This window comes from Spermophilus citellus (assembly GCF_964194105.1).
Source record: "Spermophilus citellus genome assembly, chromosome: 1".
In the NCBI taxonomy this organism is placed as follows: Eukaryota; Metazoa; Chordata; class Mammalia; order Rodentia; family Sciuridae; genus Spermophilus; species Spermophilus citellus.
In genome coordinates, this window is record NC_138182.1 from 98,471,390 (window position 1) to 98,497,171 (window position 25,782).

Here is a 25,782-nt window from a genome sequence, read left to right on the forward strand (position 1 = left end):
CTGTTTGAATTTTGGCATTTCACTCTGTTTCCTCCTATACTGACAGATGTATTTGGAACTCTAAATCAAACACGGTTTGTGCTAGCTTCTTGAAACTTGACACAGTAAAGCAGTTTCACGTTCTATCTCTATGTTTTGTTTCCTCTTGATGTAGCACTCAGCAGTGACTGAGGAGAAACACTTTCATTGAAAGGGGTTGCCAAGCTTCCCAAAATTGTGAGTCTGTAGAAATCTCAGCAAACAGATTTTAACCCAAAGTGGATGATACTTTCAGGTAATGATCAGTACACTAAGCTCACTTGGTTACCCAAATTTCGTTCTTCTATGTTGAAGCGTTCGTTTCCAGTAACAGTTTGAATTTTGGCGTTTTACTCTGTTTTCTCCTATATTGATAGATGTATTTGGAACTCTAAATCAAACACGGTTTGTGCTAGCATCTTGAAACTTGACACAGTAAAGCAGTTTTACGTTCTATCTCTATGTTCTGTTTCCTCTGGATGTAGCCCTAAGCAGTGACTGGGGAGAAATACTTTCATTGACAGGGGTTGCCAAGCTTCCAGAAATTACGAATCTCCAGAAATCTCAGCAACTATGATTTCACCCAACGTGGATGATACTTTCAGGTAATGATCAGTACACTAAGCCCACTTGGTTCCCCAAATTTCGTTCTTCTATGTTGAAGCGTTCGTTTCCAGTAACAGTTTGAATTTTGGTGTTTCACTCTGTTTTCTCCTATATTGATAGATGTATTTGGAACTCTGAATCAAACACGGTTTGTGCTAGCTTCTTGAAACTTGAAACAGTAAAGCAGTTTCACGTTCTATCTCTATGTTTTCTTTCCTCTTGATGTAGCACTCAGCAGTGACTGAGGAGAAACACTTTCATTGAAAGGGGTTGCCAAGCTTCCCAAAATTGCGAGTCTCTAGAAATCTCAGCAAACATTTTTTCACCCAACGTGGATGATACTTTCAGGTAATGATCAGTACACTAAGCTCACTTCGTTCCCCAAATTTCGTTCTTCTATGTTGAAGCGTTCGTTTCCAGTGTCAGTTTGAATTTTGGCGTTTCACTCTGTTTTCTCCTATATTGATAGATGTATTTGGAACTCTAAATCAAACACGGTTTGTGCTAGCTTCTTGAAACTTGACACAGTAAAGCAGTTTCAAGTTCTATCTCTATGTTCTGTTTTCTCTTGATGTAGCCCTAAGCAGTGACTGGGGAGAAACACTTTCATTGAAAGGGGTTGCCAAGCTTCCCAAAATTGCGAGTCTCCAGAAATCTCAGCAACTATTTTTTCACCCAAACTGGATGATACTTTCAGGTAATGATCAGTACACTGAGCCCACTTGGATCCCCAAATTTCGTTCTTCTATGTTGAAGCGTTCGTTTCCAGTAACAGTTTGAATTTTGGCCTTTCACTCTGTTTTCTCCTATATTGATAGATGTATTTGGAACTCTAAACCACACCCGGTTTGTGCTAGCTTCTTGAAACTTGACACAGTAAAGCAGTTTCACGTTCTATCTCTATGTTCTGTTTCCTCTTTATGTAGCACACAGCAGTGACTGAGGAGAAACACTTTCATTGAAAGGGGTTGCCAAGCTTCCAAAAATTACGATTCCCCAGAAATCTCAGCAACTATTTTTTCACCCAAACTGGATGATACTTTCAGGTAATGATGAGTACACTAAGCCCACTGGGTTCCCCAAATTTCGTTCTTCTATGTTGAAGCGTTCGTTTCCAGTAACAGTTTGAATTTTGGCGTTTCGCTCTGTTTTCTCCTATATTGATAGATGTATTTGCAACTCTAAACCAAACACGGTTTGTGCTAGCTTCTTAAAACTTGACACAATAAAGCAGTTTCAAGTTCTATCTCTATGTTCTGTTTCCTCTTGATGTAGCCCTAAGCAGTGACTGGGGAGAAACACTTACATTGAAAGGGGTTGCCAAGCTTCCAGAAATTACGAGTCTCCAGAAATCTCAGCAACTATGATTTCACCCAAACTGCATGATACTTTCAGGTAATGATCAGTACACTAAGCCCACTTGGTTCCCCAAATTTCGTTCTTCTATGTTGAAGCGTTCGTTTCCAGTAACAGTTTGAATTTTGGCGTTTCACTCTGTTTTCTCCTATATTGATAGATGTATTTGGAACTCTAAATCAAACACGGTTTGTGCTACCTTCTTCAAACTTGACACAGTAAAGCAGTTTCAAGTTCTAGCTCTATGTTCTGTTTCCTCTTGATGTAGCACTCAGCAGTGACTGAGGAGAAACACTTTCATTGAAAGGGGTTGCCAAGCTTCCCAAAATTGCGAGTCTCCAGAAATCTCAGCAACTATTTTTTCACCCAAACTGGATGATACTTTCAGGTAATGATCAGTACACTAAGCTCACTTGGTTCCCCAAATTTCGTTCTTTTATGTTGAAGCGTTCGCTTCCAGTAACTGTTTGAATTTTGGCGTTTCACTCTGTTTTCTCCTATACTGACAGATGTATTTGGAACTCTAAATCATACACGGTTTGTGCTAGCTTCTTGAAACTTGACAGAGTAAAGCAGTTTCACGTTCTATCTCTATGTTCTGTTTCCTCAGGATGTAGCCCTAAGCAGTGACTCGGGAGAAATACTTTCATTGACAGGGGTTGCCAAGCTTCCAGAAATTACGAGTCTCCAGAAATCTCAGCAACTATGATTTCACCCAACCTGGATGATACTTTCAGGTAATGATCACTACACTAAGCCCACTTGGTTCCCCAAATTTCGTTCTTCTATGTTGAAGCGTTCGTTTCCAGTAACAGTTTGAATTTTGGCGTTTCACTCTGTTTTCTCCTATATTGATAGATGTATTTGGAACTCTAAATCAAACACGGTTTGTGCTACCTTCTTCAAACTTGACACAGTAAAGCAGTTTCACGTTCTATCTCTATGTTTTCTTTCCTCTTGATGTAGCACTCAGCAGTGACTGAGGAGAAACACTTTCATTGAAAGGGGTTGCCAAGCTTCCCAAAATTGCGAGTCTCTAGAAATCTCAGCAAACATTTTTTCACCCAACGTGGATGATACTTTCAGGTAATGTCAGTACACTAAGCTCACTTCGTTCCCCAAATTTCGTTCTTCTATGTTGAAGCGTTCGTTTCCAGTAACAGTTTGAATTTTGGCGTTTCACTCTGTTTTCTCCTATATTGATAGATGTATTTGGAACTCTAAATCAAACACGGTTTGTGCTAGCTTCTTGAAACTTGACACAGTAAAGCAGTTTCAAGTTCTATCTCTATGTTCTGTTTTCTCTTGATGTAGCCCTAAGCAGTGACTGGGGAGAAACACTTTCATTGAAATGGGTTGCCAAGCTTCCCAAAATTGCGAGTCTCCAGAAATCTCAGCAACTATTTTTTCACCCAAACTGGATGATACTTTCAGGTAATGATCAGTACACTGAGCCCACTTGGATCCCCAAATTTCGTTCTTCTATGTTGAAGCGTTCGTTCCCAGTAACAGTTTGAATTTTGGCCTTTCACTCTGTTTTCTCCTATATTGATAGATGTATTTGGAACTCTAAACCACACCCGGTTTGTGCTAGCTTCTTGAAACTTGACACAGTAAAGCAGTTTCACGTTCTATCTCTATGTTCTGTTTCCTCTTGATGTAGCACTCAGCAGTGACTGAGGAGAAACACTTTCATTGAAAGGGGTTGCCAAGCTTCCCAAAATTGCGAGTCTCAAGAAATCTCAGCAACTATTTTTTAACCCAAACTGGATGATACTTTCAGGTAATGATCAGTACACTAAGCTCACTTGGTTCCCCAAATTTCGTTCTTTTATGTTGAAGCGTTCGCTTCCAGTAACTGTTTGAATTTTGGCGTTTCACTCTGTTTTCTCCTATACTGACAGATGTATTTGGAACTCTAAATCAAACACGGTTTGTGCTAGCTTCTTGAAACTTGACACAGTAAAGCAGTTTCACGTTCTATCTCTATGTTCTGTTTCCTCTGCATGTAGCCGTAAGCAGTGAGTGGGGAGAAATACTTTCATTGACAGGGGTTGCCAAGCTTCCAGAAATTACGAGTCTCCAGAAATCTCAGCAACTATGATTTCACCCAACCTGGATGATACTTTCAGGTAATGATCAGTACACTAAGCCCACTTGTTTCCCCAAATTTCGTTCTTCTATGTTGCAGCGTTCATTTCCAGTAACAGTTTGAATTTTGGCGTTTCACTCTGTTTTCTCCTATATTGATAGATGTATTTGGAACTCTAAACCAAACACGGTTTGTGCTAGCTTATTGAAAGTTGAAACAGTAAAGCAGTTTCACGTTCTATCCCTATGTTCTGTTTCCTCTTGATGTAGCACTCAGCAGTGACTGAGGAGAAACACTTTCATTGAAAGGGGTTGCCAAGGTTCCCAAAATTGCGAGTCTCTAGAAATCTCAGCAAACATTTTTTCACCCAACGTGGATGATACTTTCAGGTAATGATCACTACACTAAGCTCACTTCGTTCCCCAAATTTCGTTCTTCTATGTTGAAGCGTTCGTTTCCAGTAACAGTTTGAATTTTGGCGTTTCACTCTGTTTTATTTTATATTGATAGATGTATTTGGAACTCTAAATCAAACACGGTTTGTGCTAGCTTCTTGAAACTTGACACAGTAAAGCAGTTTCAAGTTCTATCTCTATGTTCTGTTTTCTCTTGATGTAGCCCTAAGCAGTGACTGGGGAGAAACACTTTCATTGAAAGGGGTTGCCAAGCTTCCCGAAATTGCGAGTCTCCAGAAACCTCAGCAACTATTTTTTCATCCAAACTGGATGATACTTTCAGGTAATGATCATTACACTGAGCCCACTTGGATCCCCAAATTTCGTTCTTCTATGTTGAAGCGTTCGTTTCCAGTAACAGTTTGAATTTTGGCCTTTCACTCTGTTTTCTCCTATATTGATAGATGTATTTGGAACTCTAAACCACACCCGGTTTGTGCTAGCTTCTTGAAACTTGACACAGTAAAGCAGTTTCACGTTCTATCTCTATGTTCTGTTTCCTCTGGATGTAGCCGTAAGCAGTGAGTGGGGAGAAATACTTTCATTGACAGGGGTTGCCAAGCTTCCAGAAATTACGAGTCTCCAGAAATCTCAGCAACTATGATTTCACCCAACCTGGATGATACTTTCAGGTAATGATCAGTACACTAAGCCCACTTGTTTCCCCAAATTTCGTTCTTCTATGTTGCAGCGTTCATTTCCAGTAACAGTTTGAATTTTGGCATTTCACTCTGTTTTCTCCTATATTGATAGATGTATTTGGAACTCTAAACCAAACACGGTTTGTGCTAGCTTATTGAAAGTTGAAACAGTGAAGCAGTTTCACGTTCTATCTCTATGTTCTGTTTCCTCTGGATGTAGCCGTAAGCAGTGAGTGGGGAGAAACACTTTCATTGAAAGGGGTTGCCAAGCTTCCCGAAATTGCGAGTCTCCAGAAACCTCAGCAACTATTTTTTCATCCAAACTGGATGATACTTTCAGGTAATGATCATTACACTGAGCCCACTTGGATCCCCAAATTTCGTTCTTCTATGTTGAAGCGTTCGTTTCCAGTAACAGTTTGAATTTTGGCCTTTCACTCTGTTTTCTCCTATATTGATAGATGTATTTGGAACTCTAAACCAAACACGGTTTGTGCTAGCTTCTTGAAACTTGACACAATAAAGCAGTTTCAAGTTCTATCTCTGTGTTCTGTTTCCTCTTGATGTAGCCCTAAGCAGTGACTGGGGAGAAACACTTACATTGAAAGGGGTTGCCAAGCTTCCAGAAATTATGAGTCTCCAGAAATCTCAGCAACTATGATTTCACCCAAACTGGATGATACTTTCAGGTAATGATCAGTACACTAAGCCCACTTAGTTCCCCAAATTTCGTTCTTCTATGTTGAAGCGTTCGTTCCCAGTAACAGTTTGAATTTTGGCGTTTCACTCTGTTTTCTCCTATATTGATAGATGTATTTGGAACTCTAAACCAAACACGGTTTGTGCTAGCTTCTTGTAACTTGACACAGTAAAGCAGTTTCAGGTTCTATCTCTATGTTCTGTTTCCTCTTGATGTAGCACTCAGCAGTGACTGAGGAAAAACACTTTCATTGAAAGGGGTTGCCAAGCTTCCCAAAATTGCGAGTCTCCAGAAATCTCAGCAACTATTTTTTCACCCAACGTGGATGATACTTTCAGGTAATGATCAGTACACTAAGCTCACTTGGTTCCCCAAATTTCGTTCTTCTATGTTGAAGCGTTCGTTTCCTGTAACAGTTTGAATTTTGGCGTTTCACTCTGTTTTCTCCTATATTGATAGATGTATTTGGAACTCTAAATCAAACACGGTTTGTGCTAGCTTCTTGAAACTTGACACAGTAAAGCAGTTTCAAGCTCTATCTCTATGTTCTGTTTTCTCTTGATGTAGCCTTAAGCAGTGACTGGGGAGAAACACTTTCATTGAAAGGGGTTGCCAAGCTTCCCAAAATTGCGAGTCTCCAGAAATCTCAGCAACTATTTTTTCACCCAAACTGGATGATACTTTCAGGTAATGATCAGTACATTAAGCACACTTGGTTCCCCAAATTTCGTTTTTTATGTTGAAGCGTTCGCTTCCAGTAACTGTTTGAATTTTGGCGTTTCACTCTGTTTTCTCCTATACTGACAGATGTATTTGGAACTCTAAATCAAACACGGTTTGTACTAGCTTCTTGAAACTTGACACAGTAAAGCAGTTTTACGTTCTATCTCTATGTTCTGTTTCCTCTTGATGTAGCACTCAGCAGTGACTGAGGAGAAACACTTTCATTGAAAGGGGTTGCCAAGCTTCCAGAAATTACGAGTCTCCAGAAATCACAGCAACTATGATTTCACCCAACCTGGATGATACTTTCAGGTAATGATCAGTACACTAAGCCCACTTGGTTCCCCAAATTTCGTTCTTCTATGTTGAAGCGTTCGTTTCCATTAACAGTTTGAATTTTGGCATTTCACTCTGTTTTCTCCTATATTGATAGATGTATTTGGAACTCTAAATCAAACACGGTTTGTGCTACCTTCTTCAAACTTGACACAGTAAAGCAGTTTCACGTTCTTTCTCTATGTTCTGTTTCCTCTTGATGTAGCACTCAGCAGTGACTGAGGAGAAACACTTTCATTGAAAGGGGTTGCCAAGCTTCCCAAAATTGCGAGTCTCCAGAAATCTCAGCAACTATTTTTTCACCCAAACTGGATGATACTTTCAGGTAATGATCATTACACTAAGCCCACTTGGTTCCCCAAATTTCGTTCTTCTATGTTAAAGCGTTCGTTTCCAGTAACAGTTTGAATTTTGGCGTTTCACTCTGTTTTCTCCTATATTGATAGATGTATTTGGAACTCTAAACCAAACACGGTTTGTGCTAGCTTCTTGAAACTTGACACAGTAAAGCAGTTTCACGTTCTATCTCTATGTTCTGTTTCCTCTTGATGTAGCACTCAGCAGTGACTGAGGAGAAACACTTTCATTGAAAGGGGTTGCCAAGCTTCCCAAAATTGCAAGTCTCCAGAAATCTCAGCAACTATTTTTTCACCCAAACTGGATGATACTTTCAGGTAATGATCAGTACACTAAGCTCACTTGTTTCCCCAAATTTCGTTCTTTTATGTTGATGCGTTCGCTTCCAGTAACTGTTTGTATTTTGGCGTTTCACTCTGTTTTCTCCTATACTGACAGATGTATTTGGAACTCTAAATCAAACACGGTTTGTGCTAGCTTCTTGAAACTTGACACAGTAAAGCAGTTTCACGTTCTATATCTATGTTCTGTTTCCTCTGGATGTAGCCCTAAGCAGTGACTGGGGAAAAATACTTTCATTGACAGAGGTTGCCAAGCTTCCAGAAATGACGAGTCTTCAGAAATCTCAGCAACTATGATTTCACCCAAACTGGATGATACTTTCAGGTAATGATCAGTACACTAAGCCCACTTGGTTCCCCAAATTTCGTTCTTCTATGTTGAAGTGTTCGTTTCCAGTAACAGTTTGAATTTTGGCGTTTCACTCTGTTTTCTCCTATATTGATAGATGTATTTGGAACTCTAAACCAAACAGGGTTTGTGCTAGCTTCTTGAAACTTGACACAGTAAAGCAGTTTCACGTTCTATCTCTATGTTCTGTTTCCTCTTGATGTAGCACTCAGCAGTGACTGAGGAGAAACACTTTCATTGAAAGGGGTTGCCAAGCTTCCCAAAATTGCGAGTCTCCAGAAATCTCAGCAACAATTTTTTCACCCAAACTGGATGATACTTTCAGGTAATGATCAGTACACTAAGCTCACTTGGTTCCCCAAATTTCGTTCTTTTATGTTGAAGCGTTCGCTTCCAGTAACTGTTTGAATTTTGGCGTTTCACTCTGTTTTCTCCTATACTGACAGATGTATTTGGAACTCTAAATCAAACACGGTTTGTGCTAGCTTCTTGAAACTTGACACAGTAAAGCAGTTTCACGTTCTATCTCTATGTTCTGTTTCCTCTGGATGTAGCACTCAGCAGTGACTGAGGAGAAACACTTTCATTGAAAGGGGTTGCCAAGCTTCCCAAAATTGCGAGTCTCTAGAAATCTCAGCAACTATTTTTTCACCCAAAGTAGATGATACTTTCAGGTAATGATCAGTACACTAAGCTCACTTGGTTCCCCAAATTTCGTTCTTTTATGTTGAAGCGTTCGCTTCCAGTAACTGTTTGAATTTTGGCATTTCACTCTGTTTCCTCCTATACTGACAGATGTATTTGGAACTCTAAATCAAACACGGTTTGTGCTAGCTTCTTGAAACTTGACACAGTAAAGCAGTTTCACGTTCTATCTCTATGTTTTGTTTCCTCTTGATGTAGCACTCAGCAGTGACTGAGGAGAAACACTTTCATTGAAAGGGGTTGCCAAGCTTCCCAAAATTGTGAGTCTGTAGAAATCTCAGCAAACAGATTTTAACCCAAAGTGGATGATACTTTCAGGTAATGATCAGTACACTAAGCTCACTTGGTTACCCAAATTTCGTTCTTCTATGTTGAAGCGTTCGTTTCCAGTAACAGTTTGAATTTTGGCGTTTTACTCTGTTTTCTCCTATATTGATAGATGTATTTGGAACTCTAAATCAAACACGGTTTGTGCTAGCATCTTGAAACTTGACACAGTAAAGCAGTTTTACGTTCTATCTCTATGTTCTGTTTCCTCTGGATGTAGCCCTAAGCAGTGACTGGGGAGAAATACTTTCATTGACAGGGGTTGCCAAGCTTCCAGAAATTACGAATCTCCAGAAATCTCAGCAACTATGATTTCACCCAACGTGGATGATACTTTCAGGTAATGATCAGTACACTAAGCCCACTTGGTTCCCCAAATTTCGTTCTTCTATGTTGAAGCGTTCGTTTCCAGTAACAGTTTGAATTTTGGTGTTTCACTCTGTTTTCTCCTATATTGATAGATGTATTTGGAACTCTGAATCAAACACGGTTTGTGCTAGCTTCTTGAAACTTGAAACAGTAAAGCAGTTTCACGTTCTATCTCTATGTTTTCTTTCCTCTTGATGTAGCACTCAGCAGTGACTGAGGAGAAACACTTTCATTGAAAGGGGTTGCCAAGCTTCCCAAAATTGCGAGTCTCTAGAAATCTCAGCAAACATTTTTTCACCCAACGTGGATGATACTTTCAGGTAATGATCAGTACACTAAGCTCACTTCGTTCCCCAAATTTCGTTCTTCTATGTTGAAGCGTTCGTTTCCAGTGTCAGTTTGAATTTTGGCGTTTCACTCTGTTTTCTCCTATATTGATAGATGTATTTGGAACTCTAAATCAAACACGGTTTGTGCTAGCTTCTTGAAACTTGACACAGTAAAGCAGTTTCAAGTTCTATCTCTATGTTCTGTTTTCTCTTGATGTAGCCCTAAGCAGTGACTGGGGAGAAACACTTTCATTGAAAGGGGTTGCCAAGCTTCCCAAAATTGCGAGTCTCCAGAAATCTCAGCAACTATTTTTTCACCCAAACTGGATGATACTTTCAGGTAATGATCAGTACACTGAGCCCACTTGGATCCCCAAATTTCGTTCTTCTATGTTGAAGCGTTCGTTTCCAGTAACAGTTTGAATTTTGGCCTTTCACTCTGTTTTCTCCTATATTGATAGATGTATTTGGAACTCTAAACCACACCCGGTTTGTGCTAGCTTCTTGAAACTTGACACAGTAAAGCAGTTTCACGTTCTATCTCTATGTTCTGTTTCCTCTTTATGTAGCACACAGCAGTGACTGAGGAGAAACACTTTCATTGAAAGGGGTTGCCAAGCTTCCAAAAATTACGATTCCCCAGAAATCTCAGCAACTATTTTTTCACCCAAACTGGATGATACTTTCAGGTAATGATGAGTACACTAAGCCCACTGGGTTCCCCAAATTTCGTTCTTCTATGTTGAAGCGTTCGTTTCCAGTAACAGTTTGAATTTTGGCGTTTCGCTCTGTTTTCTCCTATATTGATAGATGTATTTGCAACTCTAAACCAAACACGGTTTGTGCTAGCTTCTTAAAACTTGACACAATAAAGCAGTTTCAAGTTCTATCTCTATGTTCTGTTTCCTCTTGATGTAGCCCTAAGCAGTGACTGGGGAGAAACACTTACATTGAAAGGGGTTGCCAAGCTTCCAGAAATTACGAGTCTCCAGAAATCTCAGCAACTATGATTTCACCCAAACTGCATGATACTTTCAGGTAATGATCAGTACACTAAGCCCACTTGGTTCCCCAAATTTCGTTCTTCTATGTTGAAGCGTTCGTTTCCAGTAACAGTTTGAATTTTGGCGTTTCACTCTGTTTTCTCCTATATTGATAGATGTATTTGGAACTCTAAATCAAACACGGTTTGTGCTACCTTCTTCAAACTTGACACAGTAAAGCAGTTTCAAGTTCTAGCTCTATGTTCTGTTTCCTCTTGATGTAGCACTCAGCAGTGACTGAGGAGAAACACTTTCATTGAAAGGTGTTGCCAAGCTTCCCAAAATTGCGAGTCTCCAGAAATCTCAGCAACTATTTTTTCACCCAAACTGGATGATACTTTCAGGTAATGATCAGTACACTAAGCTCACTTGGTTCCCCAAATTTCGTTCTTTTATGTTGAAGCGTTCGCTTCCAGTAACTGTTTGAATTTTGGCGTTTCACTCTGTTTTCTCCTATACTGACAGATGTATTTGGAACTCTAAATCATACACGGTTTGTGCTAGCTTCTTGAAACTTGACAGAGTAAAGCAGTTTCACGTTCTATCTCTATGTTCTGTTTCCTCAGGATGTAGCCCTAAGCAGTGACTGGGGAGAAATACTTTCATTGACAGGGGTTGCCAAGCTTCCAGAAATTACGAGTCTCCAGAAATCTCAGCAACTATGATTTCACCCAACCTGGATGATACTTTCAGGTAATGATCACTACACTAAGCCCACTTGGTTCCCCAAATTTCGTTCTTCTATGTTGAAGCGTTCGTTTCCAGTAACAGTTTGAATTTTGGCGTTTCACTCTGTTTTCTCCTATATTGATAGATGTATTTGGAACTCTAAATCAAACACGGTTTGTGCTACCTTCTTCAAACTTGACACAGTAAAGCAGTTTCACGTTCTATCTCTATGTTTTCTTTCCTCTTGATGTAGCACTCAGCAGTGACTGAGGAGAAACACTTTCATTGAAAGGGGTTGCCAAGCTTCCCAAAATTGCGAGTCTCTAGAAATCTCAGCAAACATTTTTTCACCCAACGTGGATGATACTTTCAGGTAATGTCAGTACACTAAGCTCACTTCGTTCCCCAAATTTCGTTCTTCTATGTTGAAGCGTTCGTTTCCAGTAACAGTTTGAATTTTGGCGTTTCACTCTGTTTTCTCCTATATTGATAGATGTATTTGGAACTCTAAATCAAACACGGTTTGTGCTAGCTTCTTGAAACTTGACACAGTAAAGCAGTTTCAAGTTCTATCTCTATGTTCTGTTTTCTCTTGATGTAGCCCTAAGCAGTGACTGGGGAGAAACACTTTCATTGAAATGGGTTGCCAAGCTTCCCAAAATTGCGAGTCTCCAGAAATCTCAGCAACTATTTTTTCACCCAAACTGGATGATACTTTCAGGTAATGATCAGTACACTGAGCCCACTTGGATCCCCAAATTTCGTTCTTCTATGTTGAAGCGTTCGTTCCCAGTAACAGTTTGAATTTTGGCCTTTCACTCTGTTTTCTCCTATATTGATAGATGTATTTGGAACTCTAAACCACACCCGGTTTGTGCTAGCTTCTTGAAACTTGACACAGTAAAGCAGTTTCACGTTCTATCTCTATGTTCTGTTTCCTCTTGATGTAGCACTCAGCAGTGACTGAGGAGAAACACTTTCATTGAAAGGGGTTGCCAAGCTTCCCAAAATTGCGAGTCTCAAGAAATCTCAGCAACTATTTTTTAACCCAAACTGGATGATACTTTCAGGTAATGATCAGTACACTAAGCTCACTTGGTTCCCCAAATTTCGTTCTTTTATGTTGAAGCGTTCGCTTCCAGTAACTGTTTGAATTTTGGCGTTTCACTCTGTTTTCTCCTATACTGACAGATGTATTTGGAACTCTAAATCAAACACGGTTTGTGCTAGCTTCTTGAAACTTGACACAGTAAAGCAGTTTCACGTTCTATCTCTATGTTCTGTTTCCTCTGCATGTAGCCGTAAGCAGTGAGTGGGGAGAAATACTTTCATTGACAGGGGTTGCCAAGCTTCCAGAAATTACGAGTCTCCAGAAATCTCAGCAACTATGATTTCACCCAACCTGGATGATACTTTCAGGTAATGATCAGTACACTAAGCCCACTTGTTTCCCCAAATTTCGTTCTTCTATGTTGCAGCGTTCATTTCCAGTAACAGTTTGAATTTTGGCGTTTCACTCTGTTTTCTCCTATATTGATAGATGTATTTGGAACTCTAAACCAAACACGGTTTGTGCTAGCTTATTGAAAGTTGAAACAGTAAAGCAGTTTCACGTTCTATCCCTATGTTCTGTTTCCTCTTGATGTAGCACTCAGCAGTGACTGAGGAGAAACACTTTCATTGAAAGGGGTTGCCAAGCTTCCCAAAATTGCGAGTCTCTAGAAATCTCAGCAAACATTTTTTCACCCAACGTGGATGATACTTTCAGGTAATGATCAGTACACTAAGCTCACTTCGTTCCCCAAATTTCGTTCTTCTATGTTGAAGCGTTCGTTTCCAGTAACAGTTTGAATTTTGGCGTTTCACTCTGTTTTATTTTATATTGATAGATGTATTTGGAACTCTAAATCAAACACGGTTTGTGCTAGCTTCTTGAAACTTGACACAGTAAAGCAGTTTCAAGTTCTATCTCTATGTTCTGTTTTCTCTTGATGTAGCCCTAAGCAGTGACTGGGGAGAAACACTTTCATTGAAAGGGGTTGCCAAGCTTCCCGAAATTGCGAGTCTCCAGAAACCTCAGCAACTATTTTTTCATCCAAACTGGATGATACTTTCAGGTAATGATCATTACACTGAGCCCACTTGGATCCCCAAATTTCGTTCTTCTATGTTGAAGCGTTCGTTTCCAGTAACAGTTTGAATTTTGGCCTTTCACTCTGTTTTCTCCTATATTGATAGATGTATTTGGAACTCTAAACCACACCCGGTTTGTGCTAACTTCTTGAAACTTGACACAGTAAAGCAGTTTCACGTTCTATCTCTATGTTCTGTTTCCTCTGGATGTAGCCGTAAGCAGTGAGTGGGGAGAAATACTTTCATTGACAGGGGTTGCCAAGCTTCCAGAAATTACGAGTCTCCAGAAATCTCAGCAACTATGATTTCACCCAACCTGGATGATACTTTCAGGTAATGATCAGTACACTAAGCCCACTTGTTTCCCCAAATTTCGTTCTTCTATGTTGCAGCGTTCATTTCCAGTAACAGTTTGAATTTTGGCATTTCACTCTGTTTTCTCCTATATTGATAGATGTATTTGGAACTCTAAACCAAACACGGTTTGTGCTAGCTTATTGAAAGTTGAAACAGTGAAGCAGTTTCACGTTCTATCTCTATGTTCTGTTTCCTCTTGATGTAGCACTCAGCAGTGACTGAGGAGAAACACTTTCATTGAAAGGGGTTGCCAAGCTTCCAGAAATTACGAGTCTCCAGAAATCTCAGCAACTATGATTTCACCCAAACTGGATGATACTTTCAGGTAATGATCAGTACACTAAGCCCACTTGGTTCCCCAAATTTCGTTCTTCTATGTTGAAGCGTTCGTTTCCAGTAACAGTTTGAATTTTGGCGTTTCACTCTGTTTTCTCCTATATTGATAGATGTATTTGGAACTCTAAACCAAACACGGTTTGTGCTAGCTTCTTGAAACTTGACACAGTAAAGCAGTTTCACGTTCTATCTCTATGTTCTGTTTCCTCTTGATGTAGCACTCAGCAGTGACTGAGGAGAAACACTTTCATTGAAAGGGGTTGCCAAGCTTCCCAAAATTGTGAGTCTCCAGAAATCTCAGCAACTATTTTTTAACCCAAACTGGATGATACTTTCAGGTAATGATCAGTACACTAAGCTCACTTGGTTCCCCAAATTTCGTTCTTTTATGTTGAAGCGTTCGCTTCCAGTAACTGTTTGAATTTTGGCGTTTCACTCTGTTTTCTCCTATACTGACAGATGTATTTGGAACTCTAAATCAAACACGGTTTGTGCTAGCTTCTTGAAACTTGACACAGTAAAGCAGTTTCACGTTCTATCTCTAGGTTCTGTTTCCTCTGGATGTAGCCGTAAGCAGTGACTGGGGAGAAATACTTTCATTGACAGGGGTTGCCAAGCTTCCAGAAATTACGAGTCTCCAGAAATCTCAGCAACTATGATTTCACCCAACCTGGATGATACTTTCAGGTAATGATCAGTACACTAAGCCCACTTGTTTCCCCAAATTTCGTTCTTCTATGTTGCAGCGTTCATTTCCAGTAACAGTTTGAATTTTGGCGTTTCACTCTGTTTTCTCCTATATTGATAGATGTATTTGGAACTCTAAACCAAACACGGTTTGTGCTAGCTTATTGAAAGTTGAAACAGTAAAGCAGTTTCACGTTCTATCTCTATGTTCTGTTTCCTCTTGATGTAGCACTCAGCAGTGACTGAGGAGAAACACTTTCATTGAAAGGGGTTGCCAAGCTTCCAGAAATTACGAGTCTCCAGAAATCTCAGCAACTATGATTTCACCCAAACTGGATGATACTTTCAGGTAATGATCAGTACACTAAGCCCACTTGGTTCCCCAAATTTCGTTCTTCTATATTGAAGCGTTCGTTTCCAGTAACAGTTTGAATTTTGGCGTTTCACTCTGTTTTCTCCTATATTGATAGATGTATTTGGAACTCTAAACCAAACACGGTTTGTGCTAGCTTCTTGAAACTTGACACAGTAAAGCAGTTTCACGTTCTATCTCTATGTTCTGTTTCCTCTTGATGTAGCACTCAGCAGTGACTGAGGAGAAACACTTTCATTGAAAGGGGTTGCCAAGCTTCCCAAAATTGTGAGTCTCCAGAAATCTCAGCAACTATTTTTTAACCCAAACTGGATGATACTTTCAGGTAATGATCAGTACACTAAGCTCACTTGGTTCCCCAAATTTCGTTCTTTTATGTTGAAGTGTTCGCTTCCAGTAACTGTTTGAATTTTGGCGTTTCACTCTGTTTTCTCCTATATTGACAGATGTATTTGGAACTCTAAATTAAACACGGTTTGTGCTAGCTTCTTGAAACTTGACACAGTAAAGCAGTTTCACGTTCTATCTCTAGGTTCTGTTTCCTCTGTATGTAGCCGTAAGCAGTGACTGGGGAGAAATACTTTCATTGACAGGGGTTGCCAAGCTTCCAGAAATTACGAGTCTCCAGAAATCTCAGCAACTATGATTTCACCCAACCTGGATGATACTTTCAGGTAATGATCAGTACACTAAGCCCACTTGTTTCCCCAAATTTCGTTCTTCTATGTTGCAGCGTTCATTTCCAGTAACAGTTTTAATTTTGGCGTTTCACTCTGTTTTCTCCTATATTGATAGATGTATTTGGAACTCTAAACCAAACACGGTTTGTGCTAGCTTATTGAAAGTTGAAACAGTAAAGCAGTTTCACGTTCTATCTCTATGTTCTGTTTCCTCTTGATGTAGCACTCAGCAGTGACTGAGGAGAAACACTATCATTGAAAGGGGTTGCCAAGCTTCCAGAAATTACGAGTCTCCAGAAATCTCAGCAACTATGATTTCACCCAAACTGGATGATACTTTCAGGTAATGATCAGTACACTAAGCCCACTTGGTTCCCCAAATTTCGTTCTTCTATGTTGAAGCGTTCGTTTCCAGTAACAGTTTGAATTTTGGCGTTTCACTCTGTTTTCTCCTATATTGATAGATGTATTTGGAACTCTAAACCAAACACGGTTTGTGCTAGCTTCTTTAAACTTGACACAGTAAAGCAGTTTCACATTCTATCTCTATGTTCTGTTTCCTCTTTATGTAGCACTCAGCAGTGACTGAGGAGAAACACTTTCATTGAAAGGGGTTGCCAAGCTTCCCAAAATTGCGAGTCTCCAGAAATCTCAGCAACTATTTTTTCACCCAAAATGGATAATACTTTCAGGTAATGATCAGTACACTAAGCTCACTTGGTTCCCCAAATTTCGTTCTTTTATGTTGAAGCGTTCGCTTCCAGTAAGTGTTTGAATTTTAGCGTTTCACTCTGTTTTCTCCTATACTGACAGATGTATTTGGAACTCTAAATCAAACACGGTTTGTGCTAGCTTCTTGAAACTTGACACAGTAAAGCAGTTTCACGTTCTATCTCTATGTTCTGTTTCCTCTGGATGTAGCCCTAAGCAGTGACTGGGGAGAAATACTTTCATTGACAGGGTTTGCCAAGCTTCCAGAAATTACGAGTCTCCAGAAATCTCAGCAACTATGATTTCACCCAACCTGGATGATACTTTCAGGTAATGATCAGTACACTAAGCCCACTTGTTTCCCCAAATTTCGTTCTTCTATGTTGCAGCGTTCATTTCCAGTAACAGTTTGAATTTTGGCGTTTCACTCTGTTTTCTCCTATATTGATAGATGTATTTGGAACTCTAAACCAAACACGGTTTGTGCTAGCTTATTGAAAGTTGAAACAGTGAAGCAGTTTCACGTTCTATCTCTATGTTCTGTTTCCTCTTGATGTAGCACTCAGCAGTGACTGAGGAGAAACACTTTCATTGAAAGGGGTTGCCAAGCTTCCAGAAATTACGAGTCTCCAGAAATCTCAGCAACTATGATTTCACCCAAACTGGATGATACTTTCAGGTAATGATCAGTACACTAAGCCCACTTGGTTCCCCAAATTTCGTTCTTCTATATTGAAGCGTTCGTTTCCAGTAACAGTTTGAATTTTGGCGTTTCACTCTGTTTTCTCCTATATTGATAGATGTATTTGGAACTCTAAACCAAACACGGTTTGTGCTAGCTTCTTGAAACTTGACACAGTAAAGCAGTTTCACGTTCTATCTCTATGTTCTGTTTCCTCTTGATGTAGCACTCAGCAGTGACTGAGGAGAAACACTTTCATTGAAAGGGGTTGCCAAGCTTCCCAAAATTGTGAGTCTCCAGAAATCTCAGCAACTATTTTTTAACCCAAACTGGATGATACTTTCAGGTAATGATCAGTACACTAAGCTCACTTGGTTCCCCAAATTTCGTTCTTTTATGTTGAAGCGTTCGCTTCCAGTAACTGTTTGAATTTTGGCGTTTCACTCTGTTTTCTCCTATATTGACAGATGTATTTGGAACTCTAAATTAAACACGGTTTGTGCTAGCTTCTTGAAACTTGACACAGTAAAGCAGTTTCACGTTCTATCTCTAGGTTCTGTTTCCTCTGTATGTAGCCGTAAGCAGTGACTGGGGAGAAATACTTTCATTGACAGGGGTTGCCAAGCTTCCAGAAATTACGAGTCTCCAGAAATCTCAGCAACTATGATTTCACCCAACCTGGATGATACTTTCAGGTAATGATCAGTACACTAAGCCCACTTGTTTCCCCAAATTTCGTTCTTCTATGTTGCAGCGTTCATTTCCAGTAACAGTTTGAATTTTGGCGTTTCACTCTGTTTTCTCCTATATTGATAGATGTATTTGGAACTCTAAACCAAACACGGTTTGTGCTAGCTTATTGAAAGTTGAAACAGTAAAGCAGTTTCACGTTCTATCTCTATGTTCTGTTTCCTCTTGATGTAGCACTCAGCAGTGACTGAGGAGAAACACTATCATTGAAAGGGGTTGCCAAGCTTCCAGAAATTACGAGTCTCCAGAAATCTCAGCAACTATGATTTCACCCAAACTGGATGATACTTTCAGGTAATGATCAGTACACTAAGCCCACTTGGTTCCCCAAATTTCGTTCTTCTATGTTGAAGCGTTCGTTTCCAGTAACAGTTTGAATTTTGGCGTTTCACTCTGTTTTCTCCTATATTGATAGATGTATTTGGAACTCTAAACCAAACACGGTTTGTGCTAGCTTCTTTAAACTTGACACAGTAAAGCAGTTTCACATTCTATCTCTATGTTCTGTTTCCTCTTGATGTAGCACTCAGCAGTGACTGAGGAGAAACACTTTCATTGAAAGGGGTTGCCAAGCTTCCCAAAATTGCGAGTCTCCAGAAATCTCAGCAACTATTTTTTCACCCAAAATGGATAATACTTTCAGGTAATGATCAGTACACTAAGCTCACTTGGTTCCCCAAATTTCGTTCTTTTATGTTGAAGCGTTCGCTTCCAGTAAGTGTTTGAATTTTAGCGTTTCACTCTGTTTTCTCCTATACTGACAGATGTATTTGGAACTCTAAATCAAACACGGTTTGTGCTAGCTTCTTGAAACTTGACACAGTAAAGCAGTTTCACGTTCTATCTCTATGTTCTGTTTCCTCTGGATGTAGCCCTAAGCAGTGACTGGGGAGAAATACTTTCATTGACAGGGTTTGCCAAGCTTCCAGAAATTACGAGTCTCCAGAAATCTCAGCAACTATGATTTCACCCAACCTGGATGATACTTTCAGGTAATGATCAGTACACTAAGCCCACTTGGTTCCCCAAATTTCGTTCTTCTATGTTGAAGCGTTCGTTTCCAGTAACAGTTTGAATTTTGGTGTTTCACTCTGTTTTCTCCTATATTGATAGATGTATTTGGAACTCTAAATCAAACACGGTTTGTGCTAGCTTCTTGAAACTTGAAACAGTAAAGCAGTTTCACGTTCTATCTCTATGTTTTCTTTCCTCTTGATGTAGCACTCAGCAGTGACTGAGGAGAAACACTTTCATTGAAAGGGGTTGCCAAGCTTCCCAAAATTGCGAGTCTCTAGAAATCTCAGCAAACATTTTTTCACCCAACGTGGATGATACTTTCAGGTAATGATCAGTACACTAAGCTCACTTCGTTCCCCAAATTTCGTTCTTCTATGTTGAAGCGTTCGTTTCCAGTAACAGTTTGAATTTTGGCGTTTCACTCTGTTTTCTCCTATATTGTTAGATGTATTTGGAACTCTAAATCAAACACGGTTTGTGCTAGCTTCTTGAAACTTGACACAGTAAAGCAGTTTCAAGTTCTATCTCTATGTTCTGTTTTCTCTTGATGTAGCCCTAAGCAGTGACTGGGGAGAAACACTTGCATTGAAAGGGGTTGCCAAGCTTCCCAAAATTGCGAGTCTCCAGAAATCTCAGCAACTATTTTTTCACCCAAACTGGATGATACTTTCAGGTAATGATCAGTACACTGAGCCCACTTGGATCCCCAAATTTCGTTCTTCTATGTTGAAGCGTTCGTTTCCAGTAACAGTTTGAATTTTGGCCTTTCACTCTGTTTTCTCCTATATTGATAGATGTATTTGGAACTCTAAACCACACCCGGTTTGTGCTAGCTTCTTGAAACTTGACACAGTAAAGCAGTTTCACGTTCTATCTCTATGTTCTGTTTCCTCTTGATGTAGCACACAGCAGTGACTGAGGAGAAACACTTTCATTGAAAGGGGTTGCCAAGCTTCCAAAAATTACGATTCCCCAGAAATCTCAGCAACTATTTTTTCACCCAAACTGGATGATACTTTCAGGTAATGATGAGTACACTAAGCCCACTGGGTTCCCCAAATTTCGTTCTTCTATGTTGAAGCGTTCGTTTCCAGTAACAGTTTGAATTTTGGCGTTTCGCTCTGTTTTCTCCTATATTGATAGATGTATTTGGAACTCTAAATCAAACACGGTTTGTGCTAGCTTCTTGAAACTTGACACACTAAAGCAGTTTCAAGCTCTATCTCTATGTTCTGTTTTCTCTTGATGTAGCCTTAAGCAGTGACTGGGGAGAAACACTTTCATTGAAAGGGGTTGCCAAGCTTCCCAAAATTGCAAGTCTCCAGAAATCTCAGCAACTATTTTTTCACCCAAACTGGATGATACTTTCAGGTAATGATCAGTACATTAAGCTCACTTGGTTCCCCAAATTTCGTTCTTTTATGTTGAAGCGTTCGCTTCCAGTAACTGTTTGAATTTTGGCGTTTCACTCTGTTTTCTCCTATACTGACAGATGTATTTGGAACTCTAAATCAAACACGGTTTGTGCTAGCTTCTTGAAACTTGACACAGTAAAGCAGTTTTACGTTCTATCTCTATGTTCTGTTTCCTCTTGATGTAGCACTCAGCAGTGACTGAGGTGAAACACTTTAATTGAAAGGGGTTGCCAAGCTTCCAGAAATTACGAGTCTCCAGAAATCACAGCAACTATGATTTCACCCAACCTGAATGATACTTTCAGGTAATGATCAGTACACTAAGCCCACTTGGTTCCCCAAATTTCGTTCTTCTATGTTGAAGCGTTCGTTTCCATTAACAGTTTGAATTTTGGCGTTTCACTCTGTTTTCTCCTATATTGATAGATGTATTTGGAACTCTAAATCAAACACGGTTTGTGCTACCTTCTTCAAACTTGACACAGTAAAGCAGTTTCACGTTCTTTCTCTATGTTCTGTTTCCTCTTGATGTAGCACTCAGCAGTGACTGAGGAGAAACACTTTCATTGAAAGGGGTTGCCAAGCTTCCCAAAATTGTGAGTCTCTAGAAATCTCAGCAAACAGATTTTAACCCAAAGTGGATGATACTTTCAGGTAATGATCAGTACACTAAGCTCACTTGGTTACCCAAATTTCGTTCTTCTATGTTGAAGCGTTCGTTTCCAGTAACAGTTTGAATTTTGGCGTTTTACTCTGTTTTCTCCTATATTGATAGATGTATTTGGAACTCTAAATCAAACACGGTTTGTGCTAGCATCTTGAAACTTGACACAGTAAAGCAGTTTTACGTTCTATCTCTATGTTCTGTTTCCTCTGGATGTAGCCCTAAGCAGTGACTGGGGAGAAATACTTTCATTGACAGGGGTTGCCAAGCTTCCAGAAATTACGAGTCTCCAGAAATCTCAGCAACTATGATTTCACCCAACCTGGATGATACTTTCAGGTAATGATCAGTACACTAAGCCCACTTGGTTCCCCAAATTTCGTTCTTCTATGTTGAAGCGTTCGTTTCCAGTAACAGTTTGAATTTTGGTGTTTCACTCTGTTTTCTCCTATATTGATAGATGTATTTGGATCTCTAAATCAAACACGGTTTGTGCTAGCTTCTTGAAACTTGAAACAGTAAAGCAGTTTTACGTTCTATCTCTATGTTTTCTTTCCTCTTGATGTAGCACTCAGCAGTGACTGAGGAGAAACACTTTCATTGAAAGGGGTTGCCAAGCTTCCCAAAATTGCGAGTCTCTAGAAATCTCAGCAAACATTTTTTCACCCAACGTGGATGATACTTTCAGGTAATGATCAGTACACTAAGCTCACTTCGTTCCCCAAATTTCGTTCTTCTATGTTGAAGCGTTCGTTTCCAGTGTCAGTTTGAATTTTGGCGTTTCACTCTGTTTTCTCCTATATTGATAGATGTATTTGGAACTCTAAATCAAACACGGTTTGTGCTAGCTTCTTGAAACTTGACACAGTAAAGCAGTTTCAAGTTCTATCTCTATGTTCTGTTTTCTCTTGATGTAGCCCTAAGCAGTGACTGGGGAGAAACACTTTCATTGAAAGGGGTTGCCAAGCTTCCCAAAATTGCGAGTCTCCAGAAATCTCAGCAACTATTTTTTCACCCAAACTGGATGATACTTTCAGGTAATGATCAGTACACTGAGCCCACTTGGATCCCCAAATTTCGTTCTTCTATGTTGAAGCGTTCGTTTCCAGTAAGAGTTTGAATTTTGGCCTTTCACTCTGTTTTCTCCTATATTGATAGATGTATTTGGAACTCTAAACCACACCCGGTTTGTGCTAGCTTCTTGAAACTTGACACAGTAAAGCAGTTTCACGTTCTATCTCTATGTTCTGTTTCCTCTTGATGTAGCACACAGCAGTGACTGAGGAGAAACACTTTCATTGAAAGGGGTTGCCAAGCTTCCAAAAATTACGATTCCCCAGAAATCTCAGCAACTATTTTTTCACCCAAACTGGATGATACTTTCAGGTAATGATGAGTACACTAAGCCCACTGGGTTCCCCAAATTTCGTTCTTCTATGTTGAAGCGTTCGTTTCCAGTAACAGTTTGAATTTTGGCGTTTCGCTCTGTTTTCTCCTATATTGATAGATGTATTTGCAACTCTAAACCAAACACGGTTTGTGCTAGCTTCTTGAAACTTGACACAATAAAGCAGTTTCAAGTTCTATCTCTATGTTCTGTTTCCTCTTGATGTAGCCCTAAGCAGTGACTGGGGAGAAACACTTACATTGAAAGGGGTTGCCAAGCTTCCAGAAATTACGAGTCTCCAGAAATCTCAGCAACTATGATTTCACCCAAACTGCATGATACTTTCAGGTAATGATCAGTACACTAAGCCCACTTGGTTCCCCAAATTTCGTTCTTCTATGTTGAAGCGTTCGTTTCCAGTAACAGTTTAAATTTTGGCGTTTCACTCTGTTTTCTCCTATATTGATAGATGTATTTGGAACTCTAAATCAAACACGGTTTGTGCTACCTTCTTCAAACTTGACACAGTAAAGCAGTTTTACGTTCTATCTCTATTTTCTCTTTCCTCTTGATGTAGCACTCAGCAGTGACTGAGGAGAAACCCTTACATTGAAAGGGGTTGCCAAGCTCCCCAAAATTGCGAGTCTCCAGAAATCTCAGCAACAATTTTTTCACCCAAACTGGATGATACTTTCAGGTAATAATCAGTACACTAAGCTAACTTGGTTCCCCAAATTTCGTTCTTTAATGTTGAAGCGTTCGCTTCCAGTAACTGTTTGAATTTGGGCGTTTCACTCTGTTTTCTCCTATACTGACAGATGTATTTGGAACTCTAAATCAAACACGGTTTGTGCTAGCTTCTTGAAACTTGACACAGTAAAGCAGTTTCACGTTCTATCTCTATGTTCTGTTTCCTCTGGATGTAGCCCTAAGCAGTGACTGGGGAGAAATACTTTCATTGACAGGGGTTGCCAAGTTTCCAGAAATTACGAGTCTCCAGAAATCTCAGCAACTATGATTTCACCCAACCTGGATGATACTTTCAGGTAATGATCAGTACACTAAGCCCACTTGGTTCCCCAAATTTCGTTCTTCTATGTTGAAGCGTTCGTTTCCAGTAACAGTTTGAATTTTGGTGTTTCACTCTGTTTTCTCCTATATTGATAGGTGTATTTGGAACTCTAAATCAAACAAGGTTTGTGCTAGCTTCTTGAAACTTGACACAGTAAAGCAGTTTTACGTTCTCTCTCTATGTTCTGTTTCCTCTTCATGTAGCACTCAGCAGTGACTGAGGAGAAACACTTTCATTGAAAGGGGTTGCCAAGCTTCCCAAAATTGCGAGTCTCTAGAAATCTCAGCAAACATTTTTTCACCCAACGTGGATGATACTTTCAGGTAATGATCAGTACACTAAGCTCACTTCGTTCCCCAAATTTCGTTCTTCTATGTTGAAGCGTTCGTTTCCAGTAACAGTTTGAATTTTGGCGTTTCACTCTGTTTTCTCCTATATTGATAGATGTATTTGGAACTCTAAATCAAACACGGTTTGTGCTAGCTTCTTGAAACTTGACACAGTAAAGCAGTTTCAAGTTCTATCCCTATGTTCTGTTTTCTCTTGATGTAGCCCTAAGCAGTGACTGGGGAGAAACACTTTCATTGAAAGGGGTTGCCAAGCTTCCCAAAATTGCGAGTCTCCACAAATCTCAGCAACTATTTTTTCACCCAAACTGGATGATACTTTCAGGTAATGATCAGTACACTGAGCCCACTTGGATCCCCAAATTTCGTTCTTCTATGTTGAAGCGTTCGTTTCCAGTAACAGTTTGAATTTTGGCCTTTCACTCTGTTTTCTCCTATATTGATAGATGTATTTGGAACTCTAAACCACACCCGGTTTGTGCTAGCTTCTTGAAACTTGACACAGTAAAGCAGTTTCACGTTCTATCTCTATGTTCTGTTTCCTCTTGATGTAGCACTCAGCAGTGACTGAGGAGAAACACTTTCATTGAAAGGGGTTGCCAAGCTTCCCAAAATTGCGAGTCTCCAGAAATCTCAGCAACTATTTTTTAACCCAAACTGGATGATACTTTCAGGTAATGATCAGTACACTAAGCTCACTTGGTTCCCCAAATTTCGTTCTTTTATGTTGAAGCGTTCGCTTCCAGTAACTGTTTGAATTTTGGCGTTTCACTCTGTTTTCTCCTATACTGACAGATGTATTTGGAACTCTAAATCAAACACGGTTTGTGCTAGCTTCTTGAAACTTGACACAGTAAAGCAGTTTCAAGTTCTATCTCTATGTTCTGTTTCCTCTGGATGTAGCCGTAAGCAGTGACTGGGGAGAAATACTTTCATTGACAGGGGTTGCCAAGCTTCCAGAAATTACGAGTCTCCAGAAATCTCAGCAACTATGATTTCACCCAACCTGGATGATACTTTCAGGTAATGATCAGTACACTAAGCCCACTTGTTTCCCCAAATTTCGTTCTTCTATGTTGCAGCTTTCATTTCCAGTAACAGTTTGAATTTTGGCGTTTCACTCTGTTTTCTCCTATATTGATAGATGTATTTGGAACTCTAAACCAAACACGGTTTGTGCTAGCTTATTGAAAGTTGAAACAGTAAAGCAGTTTCACGTTCTATCTCTATGTTCTGTTTCCTCTTGATGTAGCACTCAGCAGTGACTGAGGAGAAACACTTTCATTGAAAGGGGTTGCCAAGCTTCCAGAAATTACGAGTCTCCAGAAATCTCAGCAACTATGATTTCACCCAAACTGGATGATACTTTCAGGTAATGATCAGTACACTAAGCCCACTTGGTTCCCCAAATTTCGTTCTTCTATGTTGAAGTGTTCGTTTCCAGTTACAGTTTGAATTTTGGCGTTTCACTCTGTTTTCTCCTATATTGATAGATGTATTTGGAACTCTAAACCAAACACGGTTTGTGCTAGCTTCTTGAAACTTGACACAGTAAAGCAGTTTCACGTTCTATCTCTATGTTCTGTTTCCTCTTGATGTAGCACTCAGCAGTGACTGAGGAGAAACACTTTCATTGAAAGGGGTTGCCAAGCTTCCCAAAATTGCGAGTCTCCAGAAATCTCAGCAACTATTTTTTCACCCAAAATGGATGATACTTTCAGGTAATGATCAGTACACTAAGCTCACTTGGTTCCC